This window comes from Sus scrofa, chromosome 17 (assembly GCF_000003025.6).
Source record: "Sus scrofa isolate TJ Tabasco breed Duroc chromosome 17, Sscrofa11.1, whole genome shotgun sequence".
Taxonomy (NCBI): domain Eukaryota; kingdom Metazoa; phylum Chordata; class Mammalia; order Artiodactyla; family Suidae; genus Sus; species Sus scrofa.
The window spans coordinates 50,587,847-50,614,419 of NC_010459.5; the positions used below are offsets into that span (position 1 = coordinate 50,587,847).

Here is a 26,573-nt window from a genome sequence, read left to right on the forward strand (position 1 = left end):
CACAGCTTGATTTCCCATCTCAGTTTTCCAAGGTTCCCAGCAGAAAAGGAGGAAAACCTACAGGGACACCCCCCCCCCCATAGGGGGCTTTAAGGTAATGACCTCCTTCCCACCTTCCATCTCAAAGCTTATAGCAAGTAAGAGAAAACATACCCTTCTTAACATCTATGATTCCTCCTTGACCATCAAACAGGAGACTTAGGAGCAGACAGTGTCATCATCTTCCTCCCCCTTCTCCTCCTCGCCATGACTTAATACGAATGAATGGCCAACTTCATTTGAGCATTTGTGACATATCAGGCTTTCTTCTAAGTGCTTTACATATCGTCTCATTTAATCCGCACAATTATTGGAGGAGATAGGTGTTTGTTTTTTTTTTCTTTTTTGTGGTTTTTGGTTTTTTTGTTTTTGTCTTTTTAGGGCTACACCCACGGCATATGGAGATTCCCAGGCTAGGGGTCAAATTGAAGCTGTTGCTGCCAGCCTGCGCCACAGCCACAGCAACGCCAAATCTGAGCCACGTCTTCAACCTACACCACAGTTCACAGCAACACCGGATCCTTAACCCACTAAGCAACGCCAGGGATCCTGCATCCTCATGGATACTGGTCAGGTTCATTAACCACTGAGCCACAACGGGAACTCAGATAGGTGCTACTTTAACCCCACTTTACAGAGGAGGCAACTGAGACAGAGTCCACCTGATGGTGGTGAATGGACATTAGTTCTCTCACCTCTCAGGATGTGACCTTGGACAATGCACTGCCTCGCTCCAAGCCTCAGTTTTCTCATCTGTGAAACCTCTAAGAGGTATGAGATCATTATGACAGTCCAAATTTTTGGGAGAGTTTCCTGGTGGCCTAATGATTAAGGATCCAGCATTGTCACTGCCATGGCACAGGTTCGATCCTAGGCCAGGGAACTTCTGTATGCCATGGGCATGGCCAAAAAAAAAAGTAGTGTTTAAAAACATTTAAAAATAAAGTTTTTGTTATTCCTTCAATACACTTCCTAAAAATCATACATAAAAAGTGAATTTGAAACCAACTACGAGCCAGAGTAGGGGGTGTGTGTGTGGGTGTGTGTGGGGGGGGGTGTGTGTGCAAGTGTGCATGTTTTGAGCCAATTAATCAGTAATCTATTGCATTTTTCTTTTTCAACCTGGGCCAGCACAATGGCTCCCACAAAGAAGGAGGTTGAGAAGAAGGACCATTCTGCCAGCAACAAAGTGGTGACTGGAAAATGCACCACCAGCATTCAAGGCACATCCAGGGAGCTTCAAAAAGTGGGCTCCTTGGACACTCAAGGAGATCGAGAGGTTTGCCATGAAGGATGTGGGAACTCCAGATATGGGCACTGACCCAGCAGGAGTGTCCCCTGCTGGTTCCGTGTGCAGTTGTCCAGAAAACATAATGAGGACGAAGATTCACCCTATATGTTGGTTCTCTGTGTCCCTGTCACCACTTTCAAAAATCTGCAGTTAATTTTTTTTTTTTTTTTTGGTCTTTCTAGGGCCGAACCCTCGGCATATAGTGGTTCCCAGGCTAAGGGCTGAATTAGAGCTGTAGCTGCCGGCCTTTGCTACAGCCACAGCAACGCCAGGTCTGAGCCACATCTGTGACCTACACCACAGCTCATGGCAACATCAGATCCTTAACCCACTGAACAAGGCCAGGGATCGAACCTGCGTTCTCATAGATATCAGATCTGTTTCCACTGAGCCATGACAGGAACTCCAACTGCATTAATGCTGATGAGAACTAACCACTGATTGTCAAATAGTTATAAAACAAAACAAAAGAGAGCTCATTAACCAAACTTAAAACTGAGTCTGTATGTTTAAAAAAAAAAAAAAAAAAAAAAAAAGACTTCTTCAAGGTCATTTTGGGTTCTTTCTTTCTTTCTCTATTCCTTTCTCTCTTTCTCTCTTTCCTTCTTTCTTGGCTGCCCCGAGGCATATGAAGTTCCCTGGCCAGGGATTGGATCTGAGCCACAGTTGTGACCTACACCATGGCTGTGGCAACAACAGATCCTTTAACCCACTGTGCTGGCCCAGAGATCAAACCTATGTCCCGGCCTTCAGAGATGCTGCTGATCCCATTGGGCTACAGCAGGAGCTCCCCATTTTTGGACTTATAGAAAAATTGAGGGGAAGGTAAGAAAGTACAGAGGGTTCCCCTCTACAATCTCAACCTCACCCCAAATTTCCCCTATTCTTCTTTTCTTTTCTTTTCTTTTCTTTTCTTTTTTTTTCTTTTTCAGGGCCACACCCTTGGCATATGAAGTTTCCCAGGCTACAGCCACCAGCCTATACCACAGCCACAGCCACGCCAGATCTGAGCCACGTCTGCAACCTCCACCACAGCTCATAGCAATGCTGCATCGCCAACGCACTGATAGAGGCCAGGGATTGAACCTGCATCTTCATGGATACTCCTCAGACTCGTTTCCACTGTGAGACCAGGGGAGCTCCAAGTTTCCCCTGTTATTGACATTGGCCAGATACTTTTGTTACAATTGATGAACCAATATTGACACATCATTAGTAGCTAAACTCATAGTTTACATTAGGGTTCATTCTGTGTTGTGCATTCTATGGGTTTAGTTTTGGGTGGTTTTTTTTTGCCTTTTTTTTAGGGTCGCCCCTTCAGCATACAGAGTTTCCCAGGCTAGAGGTCAAATTGGAGCTGCAGCTGCTGGCCTACACCACAGCCACAGCCATGCCAGATCTGAGCCACATCTGCAACCTACACCACAGCTCACGGCAGCGCCAGATCTTTAACTCACTGAGCAAGGTCAGGGATCAAACGTGTGTCCTCATGGATGCTAGTTAGATTCATTGTTGCTGAGCCACGATGGTAACTCCTATTCTATGGGATTTGATGAGTATATAAGGCCATGTATCCACCACTGCACCATCATACAAAATAGATTCGCTGCCCTAAGAACCCTCTGTGCTCTGCCTATTCCCTCCCCTTAAAACCCTGGCAACCACCCTAATTTTGCCTTTTCCACAATGTCGTGTTGTTGGATCTCACAGTGTGATGCCTTTTCAGATTGGCATGTTTCACGCAGTAATGTGCATTTACACTTCCTCCATGTCTTTTTGTAGCTTGAGAGCTCATTTCTTTTTAATGCTGAATAATATTCCATAGTCTGGATGTGCTATAGTTTATTTAGCCATTTACCTATTGAAGGGCATTTTGGTTGCTTCTAAGGTTCGGCGATTATAAATAAGGGCTTATACATTTTTAATACTTTTTTCTTACAGTTGCAAAAAGCAATGACATGGGATCGCTACAAATTAAGAAAATGTAGACAAGCACTGAGAATGAGATAAAAATCTCCCATTTTAAAGATCAAGAAACTGAGGCTCAGGGAGGAGAAGTGACATGTTCACTCATTCATTCCTCCAGTGAATATTTACAGAGGACCTACTATGCCCAGGTACAGTGCTGGGACGGGGGCAATGCTGAGAGCAAAAAGATTAGGTCTCTGCCCTCCTGGAGTTGACATTCTAGATGGACAATAACCAAGTAAATAAACAAAAAATATGAATAATTAAAAAACAGCTAATACTTATTGTGTACTTTCGTTGCACCAGGCATTGCTCCAAAATCTTTGTGTGCATTAAGGTAGTTAACCCCCACAAATACTCTGGGAAGTAAGACTATCATTATCCCACTTGCAGATGGGAAAACTGCAGTCCAGAGAGGTTAAATTATAACCTAAGGTCACACAGCTCAAAAGTGGAGGAAGCAGGGTTTGATTCTAGGTCATCGGGGTCCCGAATCTGTGGGCTTACCATAATGGGAGGTATTTTATTTTATTTTATTTTATTTTATTTTATTTTATTTTATTTTATTTTATTTTATTTTATTTTATTTTATTTTATTTTATTTTGCATTTTTTTTTGGCTGCACCCACAGCATGGAGAAGTTCCTGGGCCAGGGACTGAACTCGCACCATAGCAGTAACCTGAGCCACAGCCATGAAAACACCAAATCCTTAACCCACTGAGCCACCAGAGTACCCCAGGGGGAGGTCATTTTAGAGCATGGGTTGGTGGCAGAGCCCAGGTTAAACCCTGACCTTCAGCTTCTCATATTTTTTTGTGCTGGGGCCCCTCTGCCTTTCAGGGTTCTGAGAAGCCAAACTTCATTGTTCTTCTCACTTCTTCCAGTCTCTTAACTGTGGTCCCTGGGGGCTGGGGGGAAGGGCTCCTGGCTGTCCTGGGCTCCTGAGTGCAATCAGATCCCCTTTATTTTTAAGTCATTAAATCCCTGATGACAAATGCTGCTCTTCAGAGGAGCAGGCTGACCTGACCACGAGAACAGAGTTGCTGGGTATGGAAAAAAGCTACACACCTCTGCTAGTGTTTTTGCAGGGAGGGGCTGTTTTTGCAGTCTGGCCCAACTCTGCTTCCTGCCAGCAGTTCAAAATCAGCAGCAGAAAAAGCCAAAATGTTCTGGAACGGTGTTGGTGAGGCTCTGGGGAAACAGGCATTTTGATGAGGGAAAGTGGCTGTAGCTGCTTTGAAAAACAATTGACGGCAACAATGCAACTTTAAAGGAACACAGCCTTTGACCCAACAATCCTAGGGATGGGAGTTCATCCCACGACATCCTCGAGGTCCTCACACATGCATATCTAAGATGATCTGTGTACCTAACCTACACATTACAGCAGCTTGTAGTAAAATACCTGGGCTAACCCCGTAGTCCTCCCGTCCCCTAAGTAGGTTCCTAGTGCAACCAACAAGGTCCACACTTTCAAAGAAATTCTATATGCTCCACATCCTGCGATTGAGCTGTCTTCAAGATAAATTGTTCAGGGGGAAAAGCAAGCTTCAGAACATTATGTGCACATTACATGAGATCTTCGCTGTAACGAAAAGCAAGAGGGAAGGCTTTGTCTACAGCGGTGTTGAATTGTGAAAGAAGGCTAGGACCTGGGACTAGGCATCCTATTTCTGGACCTTCCTGGCTGTGTCGTGAAGAGCAAAGTACAGTTGCCCCTCAGTACACAAGGATGCAGAGGAACTTGAACCCTGGGATACAGAGGGCCCGCTGTATGCACCACATCATTTCATGTAAGGGGCTGAGCGTCCATGGATTTTGGTATCCATGGGGATCCTGGAACAGGTCTCCCCCCTGGAGACTGAGGGATGATGGTACTTAATCTCTTTGTGCGTCAGTTTCCTCAACTGTAAAACTGGGTCCTAATAGGTGGACTTCTTGGAAAGATTAAATAAACTAATGGACGTAAGAGACGCTGCCCAGTGCCTAGAACTACAGAAGCAGTTGATAAAGAATAGATATGATAATTATCCTTATACACAGATTTTTCTGGAGGAAGACACAAGAAACTGGGTCCAGGGGTTATATCTGGGAATGGAAGGATGTGCGTGGGATGAGGGCTGCTGGCTTTTCTGTGTATGCTCCCCCCCTTTTTTTGGCCGTGCCCAAGGCGTGCAGAACTTCCTGAGCCAGGGATCGAAACTGTGCCACCTGAACCAAAACCACTGCATTGACAATGCCAGATCCTTAACCCACTGAGTCGTAAGGGAACTCCCAGTGTATGTCTTTTTTGAAGAGTTTGAGGTGGACTTCTTAACCCTGTGCATGTACCATATGTTTTCAGAATATTATTTAAACAGGGGAGCCAGGCAAATTCCAAAGGAGAAGAAGCATGTGAGTGATTTGTCAGGTGTTTTTCCAGCTGGATTTTCTGAGCTACCAGCAACCCGGGCCCCGTGGTTCACGGTCTGGCCCCTCATGAGCATCCCGGGGTGGGGGCTGTTACAAGGGCAGGACCTCCGCTCCACCTCAGACCGGCAGAAAAGAGAATCTGCATTTGGACGAGAGGCCCAGGTGTGTCGAATGCCTGTGCAACTCTGAGAGGCACCAGGCTGCAGCCTGGGAGGCCTCCAAAGGCCAGAAGACAAGTGTTTTTCAGCTGTGTGACTTAGCCAAGCAAAGGATGGATGGAATGCATTGCCCCTCCTGTGGGGTGGAGGGAGGAGGAGAGGAGGGAACAGGAAGAGTTAAGGACTCTGCTCGCTCTCTCCCCACCAGAGGTTGTAGCACGTGAGGTCTGAGGCGTGTGGCTTCTAGCAGCTCCCCACTTAGGGCTTAAAATAACTTTCTGGTTAAAAAAAGAAAGAAAGTTAAGGAAGAAAGAAAAGGGAACCTCCCACTGCAGCCCACACAGCCCCGACATGAAAGGAGGCCTCTGCTCCCCCAGCCCCAAACCCACTTTCTGTCTCTTTGGAGACAGTGACAGAAGCCTCACTCAAGGAGAAATCAAGAGGGAGATTCTTCGAGCTGAAGGGCCTCTGAGATTAATCAATTGTCTCATTTAACCAGTGGGCCATCAAGGCCCAGAGAGGGGAAGTGGCTTGTCCAAGATCACACAGCAAGGAAGGGGCAGAAACAGTTCAGGAATCATAGAGGTACAAGAGACCTTGAACCCACCTACTTCAGGGTTCCAGACATGAGAGGCTACATAGGTCATGCCTGAAAGGGAAGAAGATAGGCCAGTCCACCTAACAGGCTGCCAAGTGGGGATGTGAGCTAAGCTGAGCTTGTGAAAATTGGTTCTGGAACTTTCATTGATACAGGGTGCCATCTTTGTATCTACTCAGGTAAACAACCTGCCAACTTTTTTTTTTTTTTTTTTGGCCACGCCTACGGCATGTAAAACATCCCGGGGCAGGGATCAAACACTTGCCACAGCAGAGACCCCAGCCACTGCAGTGACAGCACTGGATGCTTAACCCACTGCATCATACAGGAACTCCCGAACATTTTTTTAAAATCGTGGTAAATTGCATATAATATAACATCTACCATCTTAACCATCTTTAAGTGTCCAGTTCAGGAGCATTAAGTACATTCACTTTGCTGTGAAATGAGCCTGCCACTCTTTACACAGAGACATGAGTGTAAGAAGGATATCACTCTTTTAGTTCTAATCTAAAAAGAACTGCAGGGAGCAAAATGAGAAATGGCCACAGATACCAGGGTCAGCAAGACAGCAGGGAGTGATGGGGACTGTGGCAAACTGGAGTGAATGCAATCCCATCAGAGAGGCAGCGACTCCTGAGCGCCATCAGACTCTTCTCTGCAGGAATGTGAAGTCATCTACATAGGAAAACTGATGTTTTAAACTTTTTTTAATTCAAAATTGAAAACATTTTGAAAAGGTAAACAGAAAAATTCTCCCTCCTACTTGGGCCCCAAACTCCCAAATATAGCAGTTACTGATTTCTTAGGAATATTTATGGTTTTTTTATAAGTATTCAAGCAAATTGTAACATGTACATACTTTATTTTCTTAATTTTTACACAAAAGAGAGCATAATAAACACTTTGCTTTATATCTGGCTTTTTTACTTAATTTATTCCAGAGAACTTAACTGATCTGTACTAGGCAGTGTCCTCATTTTTCCTTGCTGCATAGTATACCATCCTGTGGATGATTCATATTTGAGCCAACCCAGCCTCTATTGATAGGCACTGGGCTCTTTTTAGAAACTGTTGCATTACAAACAATGTTGCCCCAATAATCTCCAACACACATCACTTTTCACATGTGCGTATGTATCTGTGGGCTAATTTCCAAAAAGTAGAATTTCCATATTTGCATTTTTAATATTTAAAAAATTTGCCAAGTTGTCTCCTCAGAGTGGTTGTACCAAGATCCACTCCTGCCAATCATGTATGAGTGACTATCTCCTCACAATTAAACAAACGCCTTATTGTTTTAAGGTTAAAATGCTGCCTCTCCAAACAAATATATCCATGGGCTGCCTCTGTCTCAGCTTTACCATCTTCAACATTTTAAAGCCCAGAAATGTTGATAGGCTTGCCTCAAGTTGCACAGTGAATGAATTGCGGAGTTGGGAGTTGAATCTTGACAATCTGATTCCTATGCCTATACCTGATCCACTTCCCAGACAGCTACCTACTTGGGGGACCCCTCAGCTTGAGAGGTAAGAAACTTGGACTTCTGCAGAGTTACCTTGTCAACTTAACTGGTTGAAAAAGTCACAGGCCTGGAGTTCCCGTCATGGCGCAGTGGTTAACGAATCTGACGAGGAACCATGAGGTTGCAGGTTCGATCCCTGCCCTTGCTCAGTGGATTAAGGATCCGCCGGCATTGCCATGAGCTGTGTGGTGTAGGTCGCAGACTCGGCTTGGATCCCAAGTGGCTGTGGCTGTGGTGTGGGCCAGCTGCTGTAGCTCCGATTCGACCCCTAGCCTGGGAACCTCCAGATGGCGAGGGAGCAGCCCTAGAAAAGGCCAAAAAAAAAAAAAAAAAAAAAAAAAAAAAAAAAAAAAAGTCCCAGACCTATTTGCAGACGTCGATGGTAAATGGAGCTGTCCATCCACACAGCAAGTACCCTCCCCTCAGATGTATATCAGATGTATGAGTAGCTTTCACTGAGTAACAACCAACCACGAAATCTTATTTATATCTATTCTTTTGTTTGTTTGTTTTATGGTCGCACCTGTGGCATATGGAAGTTCTGAGCCACCAGGGGTTGAATCTGAGCCACAGCTGTGGCAACGCTGGATCCTTTAACCCACTGTGCCAGGCCAGGGATCAAACCTGTGCCTCTGCAGTTACCAGAGCCATCGCAGTCGGACTCTTAACCCACTGTGCCACAGCAGGAACTCCTATTTCTGTTCTTTTAACCTAAAACCCTGCACCCAAGAGCTTGAGGAAACCCCTTCTTGCAAAAGTGAGTTTGCAGCTAAAACTCAGGAAACAGCTTTGGACCCAGACAGGCCTGAGCCCCACTCTAGACTCAATTGCTAGTAAACTGTATGACTTTGGATAATTGTCCCTTTTAAGTTTCCTTTGTCCTCAACTGTAATAGGAGAGTAAAAATAGTCCCCACTTTGAATTATGATAACCGCAGTGGAAACAAAATAAGTACCTTGAACATTAGAATCAGGCCACACTCACCCAGATGCAAAGGCTGTGAAAGATTCAAAGAAGTTGGGTCTAGGGAAGAGGAGAAAAGCTTCAAGGCCACACTCTCACTTATACTCCTGCACGTCCCAGCTTCATTTACTCAAGAACAGTGGACAGAATCATCCATACTCATTACACTGATTTTTTTTTTCCACTGAGCACCTATAATTAGATCTGTGTAAGTTGCACACACATGTAAAATGATTCCTTTGTACTTACATTGTGTTTATACGACTAGATTGACTAGACTGTCTTCTACTGGGTGAGACAGACATGAAAAGAGCTAAATATTTTGCAAGATAGAAGGAAATAAATGGTGGCTGCAAAGTGCATTGGGGGAAGTTCCCATTGTGACTCGGCAGAGATGAACCCAACTCTTACCCATGAGGATGAAGGTTCCATTCCTGGCCTCGCTCAGCGGGTTAAGGATCTGGCTTTGTCACCAGCTGCAGTGCAGATGCGGCTTGGATCCCACCTTGCTGTGGCTGTGGCATAGGCCAGCCAGCTGCAACTCCACTTTGACCTCTAGCCTGGAAACTTCTATATGCCACAGGTGTGGCCCTAAAAAGAAAAAAGTGTGCCATGGGGAAGAGCAACCTATTTAAATCAGAGCCCCAGGAGTTCTTGCCGTGGCGCATTGGAAATGAATCCAACTAGGAACTATGAGGTTGCAGGTTCGATCCATGGCCTCACCCACTGGGTTAAGGATCCGGCATTGCCGTGAGCTGTGGTGTAGGTCGCAGACACAGCTCAGATCTGGTGTTGATGTGACTGTGGCGTAGGCAGGCAGCTATAGCTCCAATTCGACCCCTCCACTGGGAACCTCCATATGCCTCAGGTGCAGCCCTAAAAAGACAAAATCACACACACACACACACACACACACACACAAATCAGAGCCCTGAAGGGCTTCTGGAGTCTTCTAAACCAGCCCTAGAAGGAGGGTTAGGGGATGAAAGAGGATCCAGCATTTATTAAATAGCTGTTTGCTTGGCACTCTGTTTTCCTGATTTAATATTTTTCTATGGAGATTTTTTCTCTTTAAAAAATAAAACAAGTATGATATCACTTATCTGAAAAATACAACACACGACTGAATATAACAAAAAAGAAGCAGGCTCACAGATACAGAGAACAAGCCAGTGGTGCCCGGTGGGGAGAGGGAAGGAGGAGGGCAATACACACAGGTAGGAGGATTAAAGGCACTAACTATTAAGCAGGAAACAAGTTACAGGATATATTGTATATCACGGGGAACATAGCTAATATTTCATAATAACTATAACCTTTAAAAACTGTGAACTACAATATTGTACAGCTGTAATATATACAGTACTATATACTTCAACTCTACTTCAATGAAAAATGGAATAAAGAGGAACATGAAAAGCTTTTTTTTGGGGGGGGGGACATACCCGCAGCATATGGAGGTTCCCAGGCTAGGGGTCTAATTGGAGCTGAAGCTGCCGGCCTACACCACAGGCACAGCAACGCTAGATCCGAGCCAAGGAACCCACGTCCTCAGGGATGTTAGTCGGGTTGTCTAACCACTGAGCCATGACGGGAACTCTGAGAAAGATTGTTTTAAAAAGTATAACACAAGTGAATAAGAGAGCTTTTGCTATAGAACAAACTCTCATTTATCTCCGGATAAACTCTCATTTATCTGTGGATTTGGGGTCAGGAGCTACGATGGATCTCATGATCTCAGCTGGGTCTCTGGGCAGGGGGCTTGATTTAGATACTCCACCCCCCCCCCAACCCCGTGTCATTCATTTTTTTGGAGACTAGCAGGCTACCCGGGGTACATTCTTCTCATGGTGAAATGCAGGAAGGAGCACAGGAGACTAGCCCAATCCAACCAGCACATTTCAAGCCTTTGTTTACACCATGTTCACTAATATCCCATTGGCCAAAGCCAGTAACATGGCCAAGGACAAAGCCAAGAGATGGAGAATTGCATTCCCCCACCCCCCGCCCCTCCAGAAGTGCAGGAAGAAAGGATACTGCTTTGCTCAGCAATAACCTGGTCTACCACAACCAGTGATACGCGGGTGCAGTTGCATTAAAAATTCAAACAAGAAAGTATAAAAGCCTAACAAGGAAGGAAACTCCTTCAACATCTGCTCCATCCCCGCCCCCATCACTTTGAGTTGAGTCCCGTCCGACTTTTTCCCACACTTTCACATACACACACAAAAGGTTTTTATTTTGCACAATGAGCTCATACTATATGTATTTTCACATGACAATTACAAGTATCTAGCCATTTAACAATTTCATTGACCCCATAATTAGGCTTTTTGCCTTGCTGTTTTGTAAGTGAGGAATCTAGGGTTAGGATGCTCACCCAAGATCTTGCGGGCTTACCCACCTCATCAATACTGAGCCAGGATTCAAACCCAGGACTTTCCAAAAATGATTTTCATTACAAGGAGGCTGCCTCTATAAAGGAGGGATCCAGGAGTTCCCCTGGTGGGTTAAGGATCCAACATTGTCACTGCAGCAGCTTGCATTGCTGCTTTGGCGCAGGTTTGATTCCTGGCCTGGGAAATTCCACATGGCCAAAGAAAGGGGGCATCCAGGTGTACCCCCAGACTTATTACCAGCCCATTATACCTATTCTCTGGGACCACAGAGAAGGAGATGGGTGGTCCGTGTGTGTGTGTTGAGAGTGAGTGCGTTTTAGGAAAAGGAAAGGGAGTATTCACTATGACCAGGCTTGTGTTGGGAGCTTTGGGAGACACGATTTAGAGGGAAAACCTTCACCCTCCATTCACTTACAATTAAGCCAAAATAACAAGGAGTCTCTCTTGAGGCAGTTAAGAAACACGGCAGGACATGCTCGTTGGAGGGTTGGTACCTACGGGATATCTTCTCCATCAATCTATGAGTTGGATGCTGGAGGGGGACGTGAGCCTCAATCACAAGGATTTCGAGAAAGGAAAGAAGAATCCTGGCATACACTGAGGACAACGGTGATTGCTACGCTCAACTGACGTAGTGACAGGTGAGCCGTGAGTGTGTCACCAGGGAGTTTCCCGTAGACGGGGCTCAGAGAAGGCTTCTTGAGGAACTGCCCTTCCAGGAGAAACCTGAAGGCAGAGTGGGAATTAGGCAAAGAACAAGGGAAGAGAGGGAAGGGCGCATGGGAAAGCCTCGCCTGAAGCTGGAGAGGGCTTGGGCATCAGAGGTGGAGAAAGTATTCCTGGGTGGTGAGGCAGAGCAGGGGATGGAGGTCGGGAAACTGTGTGAGATGAGCCTGGGCGGTTGGCAGGGGCTGGGTTTGCAGGGACTGAAGCTGATCTGTGTTGGGAAGGTGGATAAAAGGGGAGGGTGGTGTGACCACGAGCTGGTGCTAGAGGAGGATCGCACATGGATGTGACTGGGCAGAAATGGCTTCGTGAGCACGTAAGAGAACAAGGTCAGGGCGGCACGTGGCTCCGAATCAGGGCCAGGGTAGATGCTGTGTAAATCGGGTGATGATTCCAGATATGATTTTCTCCATTCAGGTGTGCGGCTGAAAACTCAGAGCTTCAAAAGCGTGCCTCGAATAGCAAATCTTGAGAATCCGTTGACATGGAGTTTGAACAAAGCACAGAAGAGACAAATCCTGATGTGTTTGCCAATTGGCATAGAGGAACAGGCAGGGGAGGGATTGGCATTGTCACCTTGTGACACCTGAGCTAGATCTTGAGGAATGAATGGGAGCTCACCAAGCAAGGATGGGGGAAGGGACACGCAGGCAGAAGGCACAGCAGAGGCAAAAAGCCAGGGGGTTCTCAAAGCGCCTGGCGGGTGAAGGGAACAGGTTGGAGGTATGAGCTTAGATTCCTGGAGGAGAGGGGGAGAGGGGATGCGGGGGGTGCAGGTGGTCGGTGGGTAGGCTGTGCGGAGCCTCCTGCACCAGACATGGGAACTGGGGCACAGCAGGATCAGATGGTTCATAATAATATATCCAGCTCCCCTCTGTGCTCGATCACCCCTGGGGACTAGAGAGGCATGTGGGGCCCTTCCCCCTCTTCGTCTGCACAAAGACACACCTTTTAGGGAGGCCAAGGTGGCAGATGAGGGTGACAGATCCTGTAATCCTATCCCCAGTCCCTGGGTCAGCGGGCTCCCGCCCAAGTCTGCTGTTAAGACAGAGGTTGGAAAACTGCTTTTCTCATCCCCCTGGCCCCAGGTGGCTGGGATGGAAGCCACCGGGGTGCTCTGGAGACAGCATTGGCTGCGGGATGGGCCCCTGAGAGAACACAAATGAAACCCAAGGCAACATGAAAGATGGCGGAGGTGGCCAAGGGCTGAGCTTATCAAGTGAGCTCCTCCTTGGAATCAGAGAAAGGGACAGAGCTTCCCTTGTTTGCTCTCCTTTTACCTCCTGGTAAATTGCCGGCCGGGGGTCTGTGGGACGGAGGCGTGGGTGAGGCTCAGCTATAATCCGGCCTGGGAGGCCGGCAGGTTTCCCGGCCCCCCTGGATTTTTAACATTTTCTTGTTGGAAGTCACAGCCTCAAGCAAACAGTTGAACACCATTTACGGGGAGGGACGGAAAGGTAAAAGACTGTCTCTGCGTCAAAGGAGGTTGTAATCTAGATAATGACAGGGAAAGAGGCCCAGGGCCTTCATCTCTCTCACTCAGCTGGGAGCTCGTCAGGAGCAAGGGCCTCTCAAAACCACACTGACATCTGTCTCTGGGGTCAATATACACGTCCTCTCATTCAGAATTCTTTCAGCTGTGAGTATTAGAAACCCAGCTCAAAACGGCTTAAATGAAAAGTGAAGTATATTGACTTACAGAATTGAGAAATCCAGGGCAAGAATGACTCAGGCGTGACTGGACCGAGGGGTCAACGGAAGTCATAAGGTCAGACTTTCTTCCTTGTGTTGGCCTTGTTCTTTTTTTTTTTTTTTTTTTTTTCCTGTTATAGTTGATTTGCAGTGGTGCGTCAGTTTCTCCTGTACAGCATAGTGATCCAGCCATACATATACATACATACATTCTTTTTCTCATGCTATATTCCATCACGCTCTATCTCAAGAGACTGGCTATGGTTGCCTGTGCTGTACAGCAGGACCTCATTGCTTTATGCATTCTAAATGTAACAGTTTGCATCTACCAACCCAAACTCCCTGTCCATCCCACCCCCTCCCCCTTGGCAACCACAGATCTGTCCTCTATGTCTGTGAGTGTGTTTCTGCTCTGTAGTTGGGTTCACTTGTGCCATAATTGTGTGTGTGTGTGTGTGTGTGTGTGGTGGTTGTTTTTTTTTTTTTTCATTATAGCTAGTTTACAGTGTTCTGTCAATTTTCTACTGTGCGGCATGGTGACCCAGTTACACGTCTATGTATACATTCTTTCTTCTCACATTATCATGTTCCATCATAAGTGACTAGACATAGTTCCCAGTGCTACACAGCAGGATCTCATTGCTTATCCATTCCAAAGCATTCGTGCCATATTTTAAATTCCACATATAAGTGATATCATGCGGTGTTTGTCTTTCTCTTTCTGACTTACTGCATTTAGCATGAGAATCTCTACTTGCATCCATGTTGCTGTATATGCCACTATTTCATTCTTTTTGTGGCTGAGTAGTATTCCATTGTAGATATGTACCACATCTTCTTAAGCCATTCATCTATCAATGGACATTTGTTTCCATGTCCTGGCTGTTGTGAATAGTGCTGCCGTGAACACAGGGGTGCGTGTATCTTTTTGAATTATAGTTTTGTCCGGATATACGCCAGGCACTTCTGCTGGAATACTTCCCTCACAGGCCTCATTCTTAAGTAGATTCTTACTAAGTGGTGGCTCTTGGTGGCAAGAAGTAGATCTTTAGCAACCCTAGTGGAAAGAGTTTCTTTCTCCCAGGAGTTACAGCAGAAGCACTTGGACTGGATCTTGCTGAACTGATATGGGTCACAAGTTAATTCCTGATACAATCACTGGCCAGAGGTATGGAATATGCTGGTTGGCCAAGCCTGGGCCCCATGTCCATATTATAGCAATATAATATTTTGCATTTGAATAACAGAGCAGCTGGAGTGATTCTTTTTAAAACCTACATCAGAAGAGTTCCCTGGTGGCTCAGTGGGTTAAGGACCTGGCATAGTCACTGATGTGGCTTGGGTCTCTGCTGTGGTGTGGGTCACTCCCTGGCCGGGGAACTTCCTATAAATAAATAAATAAATAAATACATACATAAATACATAAATCCTGCATCAGATCACTTTACTCCCCTGCTCTGAACCTTCCATCACACTCAGAACAAAAGCCCAAATTCTTATAATAGTCCACAAGAAGTGCAGATGCTACACAATCCACATCCCTGCCCAGCTCCGATTCCTCACTGACTTCCTCTCCCATAATCTCCCCTTGCTCACTATGTTCCATCCAGGCTGGCATCCTTGCTGATCCACAAGCCATGAGGCATAAGTAGCATCGCTTTCTTTATTAATACAACGAGGATGCTGGTAGGAGACTTCTGACATTGTGTCTGCCCAGCATTCCTCTTTTTCTGGCATCTCAGTGACATCCCCTCACCCTCTGTCTTTCAGGAAGTGTTGGCCCCATCCCAGAGCTAAAGATGGACTTGGGACGGACCCCTCAGAACATTCCAGCAGCATTCCAAAACCATTCACAGAGCTTGGTTCAAGGATGGGCTCGTGACCCAAGTGGACCTAATGAAATTCAGTCCTGATACTTACATTGGAATTATTAGAAATGAAAACCTCTCTTTATGCTAAGGCTGTTAGAGGGATAACACAAGTATTGTCACCAGAGCTACCACGTGGAAAGAGGGTCTAGTTGACAAGCGCCAGGGAAAGCAGTGCAGCAAGACAGGGAGAGGGAAACCAAGTTCTGGTGATATCTTTGAGCCCCTGGATTCAGCCTTTCCTGAACCCACTAGACTTAAAAGTACATGTCTTAGAAGATTCCCTTGTTTGCTCAAATCAAGCTGAGTTCAGTTTCAGTTAATTGTAATTGAAAGACCACATCCAAGGGCTGCCTTGTAAGGGTTAAATGAGATTGTGAATTATAATGGGCTTAGTAAGTGCTTTAAAAAAAAAAAATGAAGCAAGAGTCATTATTATCAGCATTTTATTCTTCTGCATTCATATTGAAATATGTTTTCACTTTTAAAACTTTTACTTATGAGGCGTTTCCATCGTGGCGCAGTGGTTAACGAATCCGACTAGGAACCATGAGGTTGCGGGTTCCATCCCTGGCCTTGCTCAGTGGGCTAAGGATTCAGCGTTGCCGTGAGCTGTGGTGTAGGTCTCAGACATGGCTCTGGCATAGGCTGGGCAGCTACAACTCAGATTGGACCCCTAGCCTGGGAACCTCCATATGCCATGGGTGCGGCCCTAAAACAGCACACATACACAAAGACCTTTTACTTACGAAAAAAGCATTTAAAATTCTGTGTTATTAGGGCTGATGTTCATTTGGTACCAGGTGGTCACATGGGTTATTAGGAATATAGCCTTTTTTTTTTTTTTTTTTTTTTTTTGCTTTGCTTTTTGGGGCCGCACCCACAGCGTATGGAAATTCCCAGGCTAGGAATTTGAAGCAGAACTACAGCTGCTGGCCTACACCACAGCTCACAGCCATGCCAGATCCTTAACCCACTGAGTGGGGCCCAGAATTGAACCTGCATCCTCATGGGTCCTAGTCGGGTTTGTAACCTGCTGAGCCATAACAGCAACTCCTCGTGCTACATATTTTTGATATCACCTCTGGGAACATCTATTAACTTTTTGATATGCATGCATTAGATGGCATCACTGGACGATCAACAGTTCCTCGAAATAAGAGCACCACCCTCCATCCCTCAACTCACCAATTATTGTTAACGGTATAACCTCTTCTGATCCTAAAGATACCAGAGGCATAGTTTTGCATGGTGGTGACTCAGTAGGCAAGGGCACCAGGCCAAGTCCTTTTTGTCGCTCTGCCTGTTACCTTGTAGAGCTCCTTCCTTTATTTCTATATCATGGTCATATTCGTGATTCCTAGTGGCAATCTGATATTCCTTTGTTTTAACACATGAGAGCCGGCCTAACCCTCCCTCCACAGTGGAACATATGGTCCGTTTTTGTTCAGCTTTTCAAATTTTAAAAACTAGCTCTGTTGGAAATTGAATTTCCATGTGGTGCCCATCTTGCTGGTAATAAGCGACGGATTTCCTTCCTGACTCAAACTTCAGTTTTGCGGCATCACAAGACACAGTCTAACTTTTTGTCTGCAAATGATTTTTGTTGGTGCTCTTTGAAATAAGAATCCATGTGTTCGGTTGTGTAATGCTGCCGTTTAATAAATTATTTATTTTGACTCTAAGTCCATAAAGGATTTAAAGTGGTTTATAAAAATATGTACAAGATGGAATCAATACAGGAGGGAGTCAGGGAGAAGGAAAAAATGAGGAGCAGCATATCTGATAGGTATTGTGCTCAGCTGCTGCTAAGAGAGACCAGAAATAACAGTGGCTCAGGAGTTCCCTGGTGGGTCCATGGGTTAAGGATCTGCCATTGCCACAGCTATGGCTTGGATCCCTGCTACGGCACAAGTTCAATCCCGGCCTGGGAATTTCCACTTGCCAAAGGAAGAGGCCAAAAAAACAAAAACAAAAACACAGTGGCCTAAACATCGTAGACATTTATTTTTCTTTTGCATAACTGAAATCTGGAGGGAAGAAGTCTTGAAATGGTATGGTTCACAGCTCCACAATAATTGAGGATATAGGTTCCTTCTTGTGTCTTGCTTCTTTATCCTTGGAATGTGGCTTTATCCTCAAGGCCACCTTGTGGCTCAAGATGGCTATAGGAACTCCAGCCACTGCAGCCACATTTAGACAGCAGGAGGATGAGAGGGAGAAAAACCTTCAATCCAGGTTTCTTTCTTTCTTTTCGTTTTTGTCTTTTTAGGCCTGCACCCGCAGCATATGGATGTTCCCAGGCTAGGGGTCAAATCCGAGCTGTAGCTGCCAGCCTATGCCACAGCCACAGCAACGCCAGATCCTTAACCCACTGAGCAAGGCCAGGGGTCAAACCCACATCCTCATGGCTATTAGTCGGGTTGTTACCACTGAGCCACGATGGGAACACCCCCAGGTTTCTTTAAGGAACTTCTTGGAAGTTCCAGCCCTAAACTTCTATTTATCTATCATTGGCCAGAATTGAACCCTACCTGCATAAGGAGCTAAGAAAGGCAGTCTCTTACCCGCACTAGAAGGAAAGACGGGAAAACGGATAATGGGTAAGCCACTGCAAATCTCTGCTTCAGGCAAGAAAATGGAAGAAAGCCAGGAGTTCCGCTGGTTCACAAAACTGCCTACTGTCAGGACATGTCAAGTGTCTGGCTGCCGGTGTGTCTCTGAGCATCCCAGTGACAATGGCAGACAGGAATCCACGGCCAAATACAAAGTGCAGTATCTAAGCAAAAAAGCACATCCATTGCTCAGAAAAACAAAAACAAAAATCTTATCTCTTACCAATCCAGAGGTTTAAAAAAAAATCTCCCCACAGGCCTTCATGAGGAAGACATGGAACGTGGTGGATAATATCCTCAATAATATTCCTGCAATAAAGGAACATGATTCTGGGATTTGCTTCAAAAATCCGGGGCAAGGGAATGAGTGGGAGCATAGCTAAAACCAGATGGGTCATGCGTTGAAAATTGCTGGACTGGGTGATGGAGACGGGAGTTTTTTAAATGTTTCCCTTTACTTTGGTGTATGGTTAAAATTTTTCCATAAATAAAAAAAAGGTTTAAACTCTGCAATAAATCCTTTCCTACAATTGCTTTTTAAAAGGTTCCTTTTAATAAACTTGCTTTTAATTGACAGGTGGCTTCTATCATAGCTACATCCTCATATTTTTTAGCCTTTTTATCGACTTTTTGAACCTACTTTTTAACAGCTTTATTGAGAGAGAATTCACTTCCTGTACTATTTACCCTTTTAAAGTATGCAATTCACTAGTTTCTCGCAGAGTTGTACAACCAACACCACAATCTAATTTTGGAGCATTTTCTTCGCCTCCAAAAGAAACCTCATACCCCTGAGCAGTCACACCCATTGCCCTTCCCCAGACAACCACTTAACCTACTTCCTGATCTATGTCTCTGCCTATCCTGTATATTTCATCCAAACGGAATCACCCGATATTGTCTTCATACGTGACTAGCTTCTTTCACTTAGCATGATGTATTCAGGATTCATCCACATTGTAGCACATATCAGCACTTAGCATGGTGTATTCAGGATTCATCCACGTTGTAGCACATATCAGCACTTCATACCTTTTTAGAGTCAAGGAATATTCCATTTTATTGATATACCACGTTTTGTTTATCCAATCATCATCAGCTGATGGACACTTTGGCTGTTTCTAATTCAGGGTTCGTATGACGAATGCAGATATGTGCTTGGGTGTATACCTAGGGGTGGAATGTCTGGGTTAAATGGTAACTCTATGTTGAACATTTTGAGGAATAGCTGACAATTTTCCAATGTGGCTGCACCATTCAGGGTGGGAATGTGTAACAGTTCCAGCTTTTCCGTAGACTCACCAACACGTATGATGATCTGTCTTTTAAATTTTAGCCATACTAGTGGGCATAACCGTGGCTTTGATTTGCATGTGCCTAGTGATTAGTGACACCGAGCACTTTTTAATGTGCTTATTTGGCATCTGTATATCTTCTTTGAAGAAATGTCTATTCAAATCCTTTGCCTACCCTTCAGTTGGTTTATTGGGGGTTGGTTGTTTGTTTCTTCTTTTTAGGATCGCACTTGTGGCTTGTGGAGGTTTCCAGACTAGGGGTCAAATCAGAGTTGCAGCTGCTGGGCTATGCCACAGCCACAGCAACGCTGGATCCAAGAAGCCTCTGGGAACTACACCACAGCTCAGGGCAATGCCGGATCCTTAACCCACTGAGCAAGGCCAGGGTTGAACCTGCATCCTCATGGATACCAGTCAGGTTCATTACCCTGAGCCACAACAGGAACTCCTGATTTTTATATCAGTCTTATATACTGCAACCTTGGTGAACTTGTTTATTAGTTCCAGCAGTTTTTAAATGAATCCTTGCCATTTCTAATATGCAAGATTATGTCATCTGCAAATAGAATAGTCCCAACTTTTTCCTTTTCAATCTGGATGTCCTTTATTTCTTTTTCTTATCTAATTGACCATGATAGAATGCCCAGTACAACATTTAATAGTGAGAACAGACACCTCATCTTATTCCTGATCTTAGGTAGAAAGCATTCATTCTTTCATCATTAAGTAGAATGTTAGCTGTGGGATTTCTGTGCATGCTATCTATTGGATTGAAGAAGTTCTATTTTTAGTTTATTTAGTGTTTTTTTTTTAATCACAAAAGGGTATTAGATATTGTCCAATGCTACTTCTGAACCCACTGAGATGAGTATGTGGTCTTTATCCTTTATTCTATTGACATGGTATACTACATGGATTCATTTTTTTCTTTTTAGGGCCACTCCTGCAGCCTGTGGAAGTTCCCAGGCTAGGGTTGAATCAGAGATGTAGCTGCCAACCTACACCACAGCCACAGCAATGTCAAATCCAAGCCTCATCTGCAACCTACACCACAGTTCATGGCCACACCAGATCCTTAACCCACTGAGAGAGGCCAGGAATTACACTTGCATCTTCAAGGATACAAGTTGGGTTCGTTGCTGCTGAGCCACAACAGGAAGTCCTACATGAATTGATTTTTGAATGTTCAGTCTACTTTGCCTTCCTGGGATAAATTCCTGATGTGTAATCCCTCTAGATTCAGTTTGCTAGTGTTTTGTGGAGGATATTTGCATTAATATTCACAAACATATTAGCCTACAGTTTCCTAATTTTGTGATGTCATTACCTTTGGAATCAATGTAATAGAATCAGCTGAAAATTGTCCCCCCTTCTTCTAATTTATGGAGGAGTTTTTGAAGAATTTGTATTAATTCTCCCTTAAACATTTAGTAGATCTTACCAGTGAAACCAAGTGAGTCTGACTTTTCTTCGTGGAAATGTTTATGATGCTTAGTTCAATCTCTTCACTCACTTGCTCTAGATCTGTTCAAATTTTCTCGAGTCAAGTTTGGTCGTTTATGTCTTTTTAGAAATTTGTCCATTTCGTCTGAGTCACCTAGTTTTTGCGATAGTTGTTCATAGTATTCTTTTATAAACTTTGTTATTTCTGTTAGGTTGGTCATGATGCCTCCTCTTTCATTCTTTTGTTTTGTTTGGTTTTGGTTTTGGTTTTTTGTCTTCTTGCCTTTTCTAGGGCCCGCTCTCATGGCATGTGGAGATTCCCAGGCTAGGGGTCTAATTAGAGCTGTAGCCACCAGCCTACACCAGAGCCACAGAACGAGGGAGCTGAACCGCATCTGCGACCTACACCACAGCTCACGCAATGCCAGATCCTTAACCCACTGAGCACGGGCAGGGATCAAACCCACAACTTCATGGTTCCCAGTTGGATTCATTAACCACTGAGCCACGAAGGGAACTCCTCATTCTTGATTTTAGTAATTTGAGTCTTCTTTCTTCATTTCTTGGTCCATTTGGCTAAAGATTTTCTATTTTGTTGATCTTTTCAAAGAACCAAATTTTGGTATTATTTATTTCCTCTATTTTTTCTATTCTTTATTTCATGAATGTCTTGTATAATATTTCTTTTTTCTGCTTTCCCTGCATTTATTCATAATATTTTAAATGTAGTGTTTCCTAAGTTATTTCCCACAGGACAAGCATATCATTTGGTGAAGGAGAAGGATTTTTGTTATCAAATAGTTTGGGGAAACACTAACATTTAATATTAAATCATTTTGATTTTGTCTTTAACCATGGAGCTTCTCAGAAACTTTGCTTTTTTTTACTAATCTTGTGGATTAGTATTTTTGCTGATACTATGGATTTCCAAGAGGGGCTTTAATATTCCACATTTTCAATAATTATTCAATATGGAAACTCATTTTTCTGTAAGGTAACTTTGGAGTCTAGGATTTTGTGAAACTCTAAAATTTCCTGAAGCTTTACCATGCACAAAGGCTTTATATGGCTTAGATGTAGACGGACCGTATAATTTATTATCCAGACCAGCCCACTTGTGAAACCAATGGGTGTGGCTATTAATAATTATGATGAAACAACAGGTGTAAACCCCAACTATCCTGGGTATTAAACCTAGACAGATGGCCTCACAACAAAGAGGCCAGACCACCTGTGTCGGACCCCAGGTTCATCATAGACGGTCGTGTGAGCTCAGGCAAGTTGTTGAACGTCTGTCTGCTTTTGGTATCTGATCAATAACATGGGGGAAATTATAGTGGTATTTCCTTTGAGTTAAAGCACATGAAGAACAACATAGTAAGGTGTCTAATATTAGGTACTGTCATCATCGTCACCACCATACGTCACCTGGATCTGATAAGATACAGTGAGATGGAGACACTCACTGTCTTCTTTCATTGTTGTATCTCCAGCACCTAGAACAGTGTGTGTGTGTGTGTGTGTGTGTGTGTGTGTGTGTGTGTGTGTGTGTGAGAGACGTTGCAGGTACTTAATAAGCATTTCTTGAATAAATTCTCGCTGGTGAATTAATTACTTAAAAACAAAATAACGAATGCAATTGGGTTTTCGTCGAAGGGGGGGGTGGCAACACCAAATGCTGGGGACGATGTGGAGCAACAGGAACGCTCATTCATTGCTGGCGGGAATCTAAAATGGTACAGCCACTTCGGAAGACAGTTTGCTAGATTCTTAGAGACTAAACATACACTTACCATATGTTGCAGCAATCACACTCCTTGCTATTTACTCAAATGAATTGAAAACTTATGTCCACAAAAATCTGAACGCGGATGTTTACAGCAGCTTCATTCATAATCACCAAAGATTTGGAAGCCACCAAGATGTCACTCGGCAGGTGAATGGATAAATACACGCTGGTACATCCAGACAATGGCGCTGTGGCTCTGAAGAGAGCACGAACAACACAGTGCCATGCTTCTGAGTTTTAAAAACATTTAACTCTCACAACAACCCTGTGAGGTGGGAACTATTCGTACCCCCAATTACAAATGAGGAAACAGAAGTGCAGAGAGGCAAAGTTAGGAGCCCTAAAGGCAATCAGCTAACAGAGATCAGAGCTAGGTCATGAACCCAAGCAGGCTGGCTCCAAGACCCAGGCTCTTGATCACTATGTTTTCTGGGTCCTGTGTGCAAAGCCCCTTCCAGTTTGCAAAATGCTTTCAGGCAGCATCTCATTTAAGCTTCACGACAACCGTTAGATGTAGGTAGGGCTGCTATTACTTTCCCGATGGGGAGTGGCAATGAGGGGGTAGCAAATGAGGATGCAGAAGCTCAGAAAAGCCCAAAGTCACATGATACACAGAATAGGACCTAAGGCAGGGGGGCTGGGTTCAAGCACCAACACTCTTACTAATGGACCACATGCCCATGATCAAGCTAAAGCATGCTTCTGTCCTCAGTTTCCTCTTCTTTCTTAGCATGCTTATGAGGAAGTCATTAAGATGGAAAGCACTTAGAAGGGTGCCTAGAACCTGGGCTGGGACTAGGGCAAGGCAAATAAGGAAACTGGGTTGGCGCAAAATTTAAGGGGGCGCCAAAAAAATTCAGTGATTAAGATAAATATTTGTAATGCTGTATTTTTATTATTTATTTTTTTTTGTCTTTTTTTCCTAGGGCCGCACCCACAGCATATGGAGGTTCCCAGGCTGGGGGTCTAATCGGAGCTATAGTCATCAGCCTATGCCACAGCCACAGCAACGCAGGATCCTTAACCCACTGAGTGAGGCCAGGGATCGATCCCGCAACCTCATGGTTCCCAGTCGGATTCCTTAACCACTGAGCCACGACAGGAACTCCTGTAATGCTGTATTTTTAAAAAATAAAAGTGAATGTAAAAAAATCCATGATGAATACATGTCAACATTTAAGTAGACAGGAGTGGTATCCCAGACTTTACCTGGACTCAGGCTCCAATATGGCTCCACATGGCTCTCTTACTGATCCTGTCCTTACATAAAATGTTGGTATTTTGTTCATTATGGATTTTTTGTATTCATTTTTATATTTGTAAATATTGCATGATAAATAGCATTTCTCCTGATTATGGAGTTTTTTGCCACTCCTTTAAAACTTGCCTGGCTTGATTCAACCTACCTAGTCCCAGATTTGCTTTGTAGAGAGCAAATCTGGGACTGGCGTGTTTCCATTGTCATTGCTGCCATTGATGGCTAACTCTGCACCAGGAATTGTTGTGAAGGGTTTTATAAGTACACATCAATGCGGCAAAAAGAAGAAAAACCAGAAACAAAGCTGAAAAGCAAGGGACGGGATGGGAGAAAATATTTGTAGCTTATGTAATAAGCAAAGGATTCGAGCCCAAAATACATCAACAATAGATAACCAACAAGGACCTACTGCATAGCACAAGGAATCCTACTCAATATTCTGCAATAACCTATATGGGAAAAGACTCTAAAAAGAATGGATGTAAGTATAAGTATAACAAAATCACTTTGCTGTATACCTGAAACTGACACAACGCTGTAAATCAGCTATACTCCAATTAAATTAAAGAAAAAAAATCAGCGAATTCAAGATCGGGGAAGGGGATTAAGAGATACAAACTACTAGATATAAAATAAATGATACAAGAATGTAGTATATAGCACGGGGAATATAACCCATGTTTTATAATAATTTTAAATGGAGTATAATCTGTAAAAATATTGAATTGTACGCCTGAAACTAATAGAAGACTGTAAAGCAACTCTACATTGGCGTAAATAAAAAAATAAATAAAAGACTTTTTTAAAAAAGAACTCCTACAAATTAATTCTCTTAAAGGACAAATGACTCAATAGAATAGCAGGCAAAGGAAAGAAACAGAGGTCACCGAAGAGGGGAAAATCCACAAATATATGAAAAAACTTCTAGGAGTTCCCATCGTGGCTCAGTGGAAATGAATCTGACTGGCATCCATGAGGACGCAGGTTTGATCGCTGGCCTCCCTCTGTGGGTTAAGGATCCAGCGTTGCTGTGAGCTGTGGTGTAGGTTGCGGACTTGGCTCGGATCTGGCGTTGCTGTGGCTGTGGCATAGGCCGGCGGCTACAGCTCTGATTAGACCCCTAGCCTGGGAACCTCCGTATACTGCGGGTGCGGACCTAAAAAGACACAAAAAAAAAGAAAAAAGAAAAAGCTTCTAGCTCACTAGTTTTGAAATACATACTTTGAAATTTGATGTTATCAAGCATTGGCAAGGGTGTAAGAACCCAGGTTTATAAACTGATAGCAGCCTCTTTGGAGGGAGATTTGGCATATCTAGTAAATTAAAATTGTACACACCCTCTGGCTGAGTGAGCTATTCCACTTCTTTCTACCCCAGAGAAAAACATGCCCTGGTGCACAAGACTGTCGGTCGAGATGTTGCTCATAGTGGCAGTACATTAGACACACGCTAAGTGTCCTTCAAGAAGAAAGGGGGGTAAAGAAACCGTGGTCATGCCCGCAGTGCCACTCCTACTGGGGGCCCAGGTCTGCGGCAGCATCTCCCATCACAGAGGCCCCACGCCCACCCAGCACACCTCTCCTGGCTTCGGGGAGTGGCGCCCTTCTGCAGAACAAACTCGTGGGGCTGGGTTTTAATGTCTTCACTCTTACAAATCTGCCTTTCGAGGTCATGACTCCCTTCCTTCATGGTCTGCTGGAGCAGTTCTGGCCTTTCCACGACCCTCAATCTTGGTCCACGTTTTCCCAAGCACGAGCCCTCCTGAGAGCCTGCGCGCATCATCCACCTCCTGGGGAAATGCCAAGGCGTTAAATCACAAGCAAATACTTGCTAATGGTAAACACGCTCGTATCCAACATCCTGTTGTCTCCCTACCCCGCCCCCCTACCCCTGCCCTTTGATCCAGCGCTCTGTGGACCCAGTGCATTCGTACTGTCCCGGCTCCGGTTGGTACATGTGGAACTGATCTTGCAGACCCTTTGGTGTCTAATCCCCATCCTCCCTTAGCAGCAGGAACATCCCCCAGTCAGCTCCGCGGCAGTTGGACTCTTGGGTCCTGTTTGTTGGACCTTCATGTCTAGGAATAGTCAAGGTTGGAAGAGTCTTCAGCAGCATGATGTTGATCCAGCCTCTGGAATCACACAGCCTTGGGTTTGAGCTCAGAACTCCAGCACGTCCTATCACGTGAAAACTCACCCATCCTCTTGGAGCCTCGGTCTCCGCATCAGGGAATAGCACCAGCTTCATGGGATAGTTATAAGGATTAAATGAGATAGCACCTGAAAATTCCCCACACAGGGCCTGCCTGGCTCGGCGGAGCCACTTAGAGGCGGCCCTTTCAAACTCGAGATTCTATAAATAGGAAGAAAGGCTTCCCAGAAACCAGTGGGGAATTGAAAGCAGGGTCAGGCGTTGGGGGAGGAGAAGAAAGGGACTTGAGGGGGAAAAGGAAACACGGGGTTCCTCTGCAGCTCTGGGGTGTGCCCGGGGTTCTCTCCGGACATTTCTCTGTTGTGGGTAACGTCCTGTAAGT

At 44.6% G+C, this 26,573-nt stretch overlaps 1 pseudogene; it reads left to right on the forward strand.

Annotated features, from left to right (window-relative positions):
* Positions 1,175–25,493, forward strand: LOC110257393 (annotated as a pseudogene).